The sequence below is a fragment of the Sipha flava genome, unplaced genomic scaffold (assembly GCF_003268045.1).
Source record: "Sipha flava isolate LNK unplaced genomic scaffold, YSA_version1 69_pilon_pilon, whole genome shotgun sequence".
Lineage (NCBI taxonomy): Eukaryota > Metazoa > Arthropoda > Insecta > Hemiptera > Aphididae > Sipha > Sipha flava.
The window spans coordinates 43,147-51,821 of NW_020273609.1; positions in this window are offsets into that span (position 1 = coordinate 43,147).

Below are 8,675 nucleotides of genomic sequence, written 5' to 3' on the forward strand. Positions count from 1 at the left end.
GCGAGTAATAACACACTATCTCTATAATTGAAATATGGAATACGATATTATTTCTGTTACAAATTCAAAACTTTTATCGAGAGCATCTAGTGAAAATGAAAATGTATAAAAATATAACCTAGATTTCAAAAATGTATAAAAAATGTCCGTAAAATTGAAAAACTGACCCTAAATCCATAAAAGTACAAAAAAAAGCAAAATAAAAACTATATATTTGAACTCGTATACGACCAAATCACATTTTGTACTCGAAAATCTATGTCCTGTAAATCCTAAAAAAAATGCAAAATCCTATACTCTTCTTGCCCTAGTAATAAGTATATTATTAAGATAACTTGAAATTGTCAAATTTTAATTAACCTCCCACAATCTCGTCTATCGTTATATTATAATATCCAGATAATTTTATATTTATTTTATATTTATTTAGTTTTTTCTTTTAATTACGTTTTTAAATTTTTTTAAGTAAATACCCCTCCCCTCTCTCGTAAAATTTATTCTGGGTAAAGCTTTTATAAGTGTGTGGTAATTATGGTATATACTTTAATATCAAATTGCGTCATTTAAAATTTAAGTTCAGTCCGCCATTGGTGCAAATCAAACTTCACTTACAAATAATATATTATATAGTAATTGCTCTCAAATATGAACTGTATTTTAATTATGAATTAATTTTTCAAAAACCAAATTTTTTAAATGTGTTAATCATTATGAATAATTACGTATTTACTATAAGTTCATCAATTATTATGTAATATTTACTATAAGTTCATCAATTATTATGTAATATTGAGTAAATTGCTGATAATAGTAGATTGCTCATTTCACATGCAATGAGTTAACGGAGTTCTTCAGTAATTTACTGATAAAAAGGTGGCATTAAACGAAAATGTTAATTGAAGATCCTAAAAAAAATATATCTGAAATCATAAAATGTATCATGTGCATTTGTTTAAAACACTTTCCACACGATATTGGATTCTATTGAAATATATTCTTATATTTATGTTCATTTTATTAGTATAACATATATATAATTATTTGTAATACATTAAAATATTACAAAATTCTCATGCAGATGGCTTTAATAATTTTTTTTTTTTTTTTATATAATATTTTAATAATTTACAAGGTTGCCAAGGATAATATAGAATAAACATAGGAATGAATGGTTATTGATTTGATTGTTAAAAGTTGCATCATTACGATTTAATTTTTGACATTTAGTTGCACCATTACATCGTACTTTTGTTCCTAATATTCAATAAAAGAATAAAAGAAAGTTGTAGCAGAATATACATTGCATCATCCGTTGAACGTAGTGAAATCTGTTTTTATATTTTCCTTTCTGGAAGTTAACTTAGAAGGTAAGTGTTTAAATAATAAAATATGTAATACTTGAAATTTATGCTTTGGTATATTCTTCAGATATATCTTATGTAATAGAATAGTACTTCATAGAAGTCATGATTTAGAAAAGTGATTAAAGAAAATCATAAATTATTAACCCATTATAAACGATTCTACGTTAAATTACCAAGCTAATAAAACCCATTAACCAATGATATGTTCTTCGTTTCCTGTCCCAGCAACGTCTCAAACTTTGTATATTACTAATTAGTCTACAAACTTACCATATATTTGTATAAAAATTACAATATTTATTAAAAAAAAAAAAAAACTAACCAAATAGCTAATGACATCAAAATCAAATTAAATTTCAAAATGTCTTTAGTGAACTGTTTCTACTCTTTTATTTATACTTACATAACATTTTATAAAATGTTCTTAGGATGATATTCTATAAGATGAACAGATTACTTTTTTTAATGACAGTTTAAAATTGATAAAATATAAATCGGATTATTAATTATAAGAGTAGGTGGTTAGCTGAAACCAATTTCTCCTTAACTCTTGATCTTCTCCTGGCAAACTATCTTTCATTTCCTTCATTCTTATATCTAGCTTCCTAATATAAATAATAATTGTCCTTTCTAATTTATCCAAACACCAAATAATATGTAATACTATAGTGATTTATAAATAAAGGAATTTAATAAGCACAGTAAACGCCTGATTTGCCAATTATCGCCAACATGTTTATATTTATTGGTTATAAATAATTGTAAAATAATTATATTTTGATTTTAGATTCTTTGAGCGAATTTGAAGTCTTTTGTTTTTGGTTTATTTCAACATTTCATTTTCCAATTAGTTAAGTATATTATTTATCGATTTTCATTATTTTTGAACAGTATTTATATACTTGTCAAGTAATAAATGTTTAAGTAATAAGTAATAATATTTAAAATTGTTTTTTTTTAAGTTATTTGAAACAAGAGTTTTCAAGTTTAATAATACATCGATAATTGAACGAGAACTTTTCATACAATGGCACTAAAGTATATACGAGAAGAGGCGCATTTCTATGTGAAAAAAGTCATTAGTTTGTCGTTCAATTGTTTATCATCCGACAAATTTTTGGAGATTTTGAAAGATTTAAACGATTCCTCGATTCGACGAAATAAGGTATTGGTTGTATGATTGGTAGTTAATTTATAAAATTTGTATGTATTTCTATTTTAAGTAGCATTCAAATTATCATACAACAAAACTGTTTTTGTTTTAAATAGCACCGGTGTTATATAAAACTAATATATTTTTAGTAAAATTAAAATGATTAATTTCACAAAAACATAATTTATAATATATATTGGAAAATTTGGTTAACTTAGTTTATTACTTTGAGTAAAATAATTCTCATTTAAAAATCCGAAAAACTTGTTTTAAACAAACTTGCTAAAATGTTCGACATTTTTTCTGAGAAAGAGAACTGCCACTGCTAACTCATGTTTAAAGTAAATTGTTAATAAATAGATTTTAAAATAAATATATAACTAAAAGTAGTTATTGGTACTTCAATAATCGTACTATTGTTGGTCTGAAATAATCGAAAATTTTATTGATTCTACAGGAAGTATTTTCATGCATAATATTTAAGTTGCTCGACGAACAGACACATTTTCCCAGATATTCGTACGATGTCCTTATGAAGTTAGCCAATGTTTATGGTGGTCTAATTAAATATAACCTTATTTCGTAAGTATTATTTGATGCATATTTTCTGACCTTTTGTATTCAATCCGCTCGAGATGCCAACAATGTCCTCGTGTATTAAAATTGTGTAAAACGTTTGTCTGTTAGCGATCCTGAAATTTTGAAAAATACTTTACAACTGGTCATGGACGCGCTGAAAAGTAGACCCGACTCAAGAATGTTCGATTTTGGTGTAGCGGCGTTAAACCAATTCTACGAACGTTTTTGGGGGGATTGCGAAGAGTATTTCCGAAGCATAGCCGCCATACCACACTTTAAAAGCTTTCCCCAAAATATAATCGAGGTAATAGTTTGCGTTGAAATCCGATGACAAATAATCAACACTGTTTGCTGCGTACACAGTGTTCGTCACATGTTTGCGAATTCGGAACGTTAATTACGTTGTACGTTTTATGAAAACTGTTTGTAGTGGATTGAGGACCACGGGAAGCACACATCGGAACGCGCATATGACAGTCCTGCGGGTGCCCAACAGTCATCCGTAGTATTGTGCTCACCCACAGGGTTATCGGCCGTAAAGACGCAGTCGGTCGATCTAGAAGAATTTGACTTCGAAGGAATTGGGGAGAGCTTGACCGACAAAGATAAAATAGTGTTCATCGTGAATAATCTGAGCGCGAAAAATCTACGCGAGAAGGTATTACGATTCGTCAGTTTTAATGACCATCATCACGCGTATAGCGAAACTCGTTCGAATCGGAATATTTTTTATGCCCGGCACATAGTTTGGCCTCGAACGGACGATTTTCGGTGCACGCGTGTTGCACCTACCTAAGTACGTATGTTATTGTTGTAATCGATTGTTGTGCTTGTATTTCAGTGCGATGAAATCAAGAACATTTTAAATGACGAACACGTTCCGTGGCTCTCCGAGTACTTGATCGAGCAACGTGTTTGTTCTGAATTCAATTTACACGCTTTGTATTCAGACTTTTTAGATAGAATGAACAACGAGAAGCTAAACGCCCTTGTAATGTCCAGAACCGTGGAAAATATTCAAGTCAGTAGAACTCTTTTATCGACAGCGTTTACTAATACTCGTATATTATAAATAATAATCAAAATTAAAAGTTCATATAATATTACGTTTTATCTTTTTAGATACTGTTGGACAGCAACACGACGAACAGCAGGGCTCTGTTAAAGAATTTCGGTCATTGGTTGGGCATTATAACTTTGGCAAGAAATATACCCTTACCGTTTTACGATGGCTATCTAAACTCACTGTTAACGAAAGCGGCCTATAAAGGAATCGAAAGACTTACGTGTATTGTTCCGTTCATCGCCAAGATACTTGAGGCTTGTACCAAAAGCGAAGTATGTTTATGCATATATATATATATATTGTTAGAAATCGGTAAAATATTATTTACAATAAGCCTAAGCAATAATAGTGTATTTTTATTTTAACGAGAATAACGATTGATTTAAAAAATGTAATTCAGTAGTAACACTTTTATTAAGATTTTTTTTATTTTGTAAATAGTTTAAATCTCGATTTCAGTATTTCTTTAGTTTTTCCATTGGAGGTTATAGATTTATACAATTATAATTTAATTACCAAAGTATTGATTGACTGAAATAATTTTTTTTTAATAACTGTTAAAACTGTTTTTTTTCTAACTTCTAATATTTCTTTTATTTTTTCTTATAAACTAACAGGTGTTTGGACCGAAAAGCTTATGGACATTAAACATATTAAGAAGTCTTGCAGAACTTCACAAACAACCGGGTTTAAAGTTAAACATACAGTTTGAAATTGAAATACTCTGCAAATCTTTAAACATTGAATTAGGGGTGAGTTTTATTGAATAGCTAAATAGCGTATTCATATAAAAAAAAAAAAAAACCTATTGGTGAAAAATTAATAAGTTTCAGATGCTTTTCCAAAAGAATCCATAACCTTACTTCACTCCTACCTTCATAAGTACCATTGCTCTTTTATTTTTGTTACTTTACACTTGACGAATCTCTAACTTGGCCACAATTTAGATATAATTTACTTCGATATAAATCTGTGTTTAAAATTGCATAAGCTCATCTTAAAAGTTTTGATATAAGAGATATAAGAGTTAATGGTAAAAATAAGCCGGCAATACTGGAATTTGACCGGCACTCAGATGCTCAATTAACAATGTATTTTAATTTTCAGGATTTGAAATCCGGGCAGATTTAACACGAAAATAAAATAGCAGTTTAATATATATTATCACAATACTATTTGAAAATTATTTTTTATTTGTTCGACCGTATATAATAAAATAATATATAATGTACAGGATGTTTCTGAAATGGTTGAGGAAACTAGTATACACGCAGTTTCTGAAATGGCCAAATGAAGAATCTTTTGAAATTTTTTTTCCATCTTCAAAACCTGGGTTTTATTTAATTATCTTAAGAATATTAATCGTATTTTGAATCTAAAAATTAATAATCGTAAGAGATTTCTTTCAAATTCCTCATGCGAATCGATATGTGCCATCGATATTGGGCTTGTGGCACGTTTTTTACGCCCGAGTCACTAAGATCAGAAAATGTGATGTGACAAATCGATTTGTATGAGAACTCTGTAAAATAAACGAAGGTGAAATTAATTGGTTTTATTTCACATATTCGATTAATGAACACGATTTTCATTGAATTTTAAAAAATAATTATAATAAATTATTAATATTTTTTATGAAATAATAAATTTTTATATTTATTCTTGATGTGATTGTTTTTATATTTTTATTACTTATTCTACACAAAACTTTTTTTTGCTCTCAAAATCGAATATTTTTGAGAGATTAATTAATATTTTGTTTAAATAATAATTATTTTTGCTAAAATTATTTGACTTGATTTTTAACTTATAAATGGCCTTCAATAACAAATCGTCTGATCAAATTATTTTTTTATTAGTACTCGGATTAAGGTTTTAGCTAAGCTTGAAACTTAAGTCCATGACACATACGACAGTGTAGGAAACAGCATTAGCATTAAGAAAGTACTGGGATGAAAGCGGAGAGCGGGATCTAGTGAAGATCGAAATTTTCCATTTAAGAACGTTAATTGTCAAACCACATATATCAGTCTTACGGACATACCTCAAAAAACTGCCACCATGATCTATATTGAATTAAATGTGGAAATGTCCATAGCTTAGGTTCCTGTACTGAACTGCGTTGATCTCTTACCAAATATACTTTATATGATGGTAGCTATAATGGCAATTATAAAAGTAATAAAGAGTATAAAAAACTTCAATGCTTTATCCGTCCAATTAGGTGAGATCTTTTCATACCTGCTCCTTCAACTTAAAATAATTCTTCCCTTCAACATCTACGTTTCATATCATCTCTGCCAATCCATCATATTCTCATGTCACTTCTTCTTGTCAAAATCATACTCAGTTTTCTTTTAAAATAAAAACATTATTAACTTTTGTCATGCTCGAATTCATAAATGTTATAGAGCCCCTCCTTTCCCTTATTGCATAACTAAATAAAACCCAATCATAATTATTTCTTCGAACCATAATTACATTATCTCATAATTTAACTTTTTTTCTCTGTGTATCTTATTCAAATTATCTTAAATAATCTAATAATTATAAAGTATATTCTTTGTAGTTGTTGAGCTATAACAGTTTCTAGGTCATTCTTGGGTATACAAGACCATAATTAATAAATAAAATTAATGCTTAGATACAATTTATACATTTCTTTCAGTTATATATTTTTTCCACTAATTTAGCAGTGCACTAATCATGAAGACTTACAAGGATCTTTTCTTTAGCCAACTCCAACATCTTAAACATTGTTTCTTGGTTTTATAAAAAAATCTAATCAAACCGAATTTATTTCCTACAGAGCAATCGATTGAACAAAAATCGTAATTTTATTGGTAGACCACAGACTATTAACGTTGATGGTTTTTCAAGATCAGTGGTTGGCAACCGATGACACGCAGACACATCTGGACCACACGTCTCTTTTATACGGCCCGCATTAAATTCTAAAACTAGAAAATTTTATTGAATATTATATCAATTTTTTTTTATTGTCTAGCCTGAGAACCTTTTTCATTTGTAAATGTGGACCAAGAGTCTAAAAAGGTTGCCAATCACTGTTCGATAATTTACAAGTCGAGTTAAGAATAATCTTTGTTCCAAAATGTAGCACAACGAAAGTAAGATTAATAAGTGGAAACAAGCTCTACGCGCACAGTTTTATCCAAAAAAATGTATACTAAATTGAATTGCAATATTACCTATCCAGTAGTACCCGATTGATGAATTTCATTTTATGAACCGAAATACTTTAAATCCAATCGGTTCAAATGGAAATCGAATTCTCCATTACTTATGTGTTGAAGGTAAAACGTACGAGATGCACAGTCAACGAGAAGTCTGCCCTTGAATCGGAACATCGGTGTCAAATCATTCAGATCGCGGGTTTTTTCCCTATGCCTTAGTTTTATTTTAAACAATAATACAGTCGAATGTCAATGAGTTACGGTGATGTACTCGACAAATGACCGTAACAGAAAGCACTCCGATTACATGCTCATTGTGTCACACGCATTTCATCAGAAAAGTATATATTTATTAAGTTGTTAAACATGTATTACAAACAAGTATATGTTTTTAATATTAAATGTTCGTATTACGGATTTACTAAACCAAATTAACCTGATAAATACATTGGAAATTATGATTATATTGCGCCATGGAGTCCCAATAAAATGTTTCAAACTAATTCGATTTTCTTTTAATAGTAATCAACGAGAAGATAATCTCCTCAACGGTGAATAATCGTCGTTCGAACCGTATTTGTAAATAACATTTAGTTATACGATGAATATAAAAAGGTAACCGTTTAATGCGTTTCTTAAGAGTACGAACTGTTGAAAATATAATGAATTTGCAAAAATGTTAACAATCAATTCCAAAAGTGAATGGGTCAAATGATTGGAGTGGTGATATTATTTTATAACGACATATTCGTTGGTGTACATATATTGAGTTCGTTGGACAAAGAAACCTAAATTCTCATAATTAGTCCTCTTATTCTCTTGATAAATGATAAAAATTAAGATAATAGACCAAGTTAGGTGAACGATTAGAATAATATATTACTTATATACTTACTATGTTACAAGCACAAAATATTATATGATTTAAGTTATTGATCAATCAAAGACCAAAACTTACACTAAACTGATCAAATACTTCCATGTGTTACTAGGATATTATATTAGTAACTTCAGGAACATCATATAATCCTGCAATCGATTTAATTCACTGCTAATCACTAAAATCAACAAAGTAACTAACTAAAATTGATCGAAAAATTACGTAGATCCTTGTCTGTAATATATGTGGATCTAGAAAGCAGATATTTAAATGGAAATAATACATTTAAAAAATAATTTATACATAGTACACTAAATTAGTATTGTTTACACATTAAGCAAAATGTTGTTATTACCAGTGTTGTGTAGAGATAAAAAAAACATCGAGAGAAAGATAAGATAAATTAAATTAAAATTATCTACATAAAGATAGATTGGGT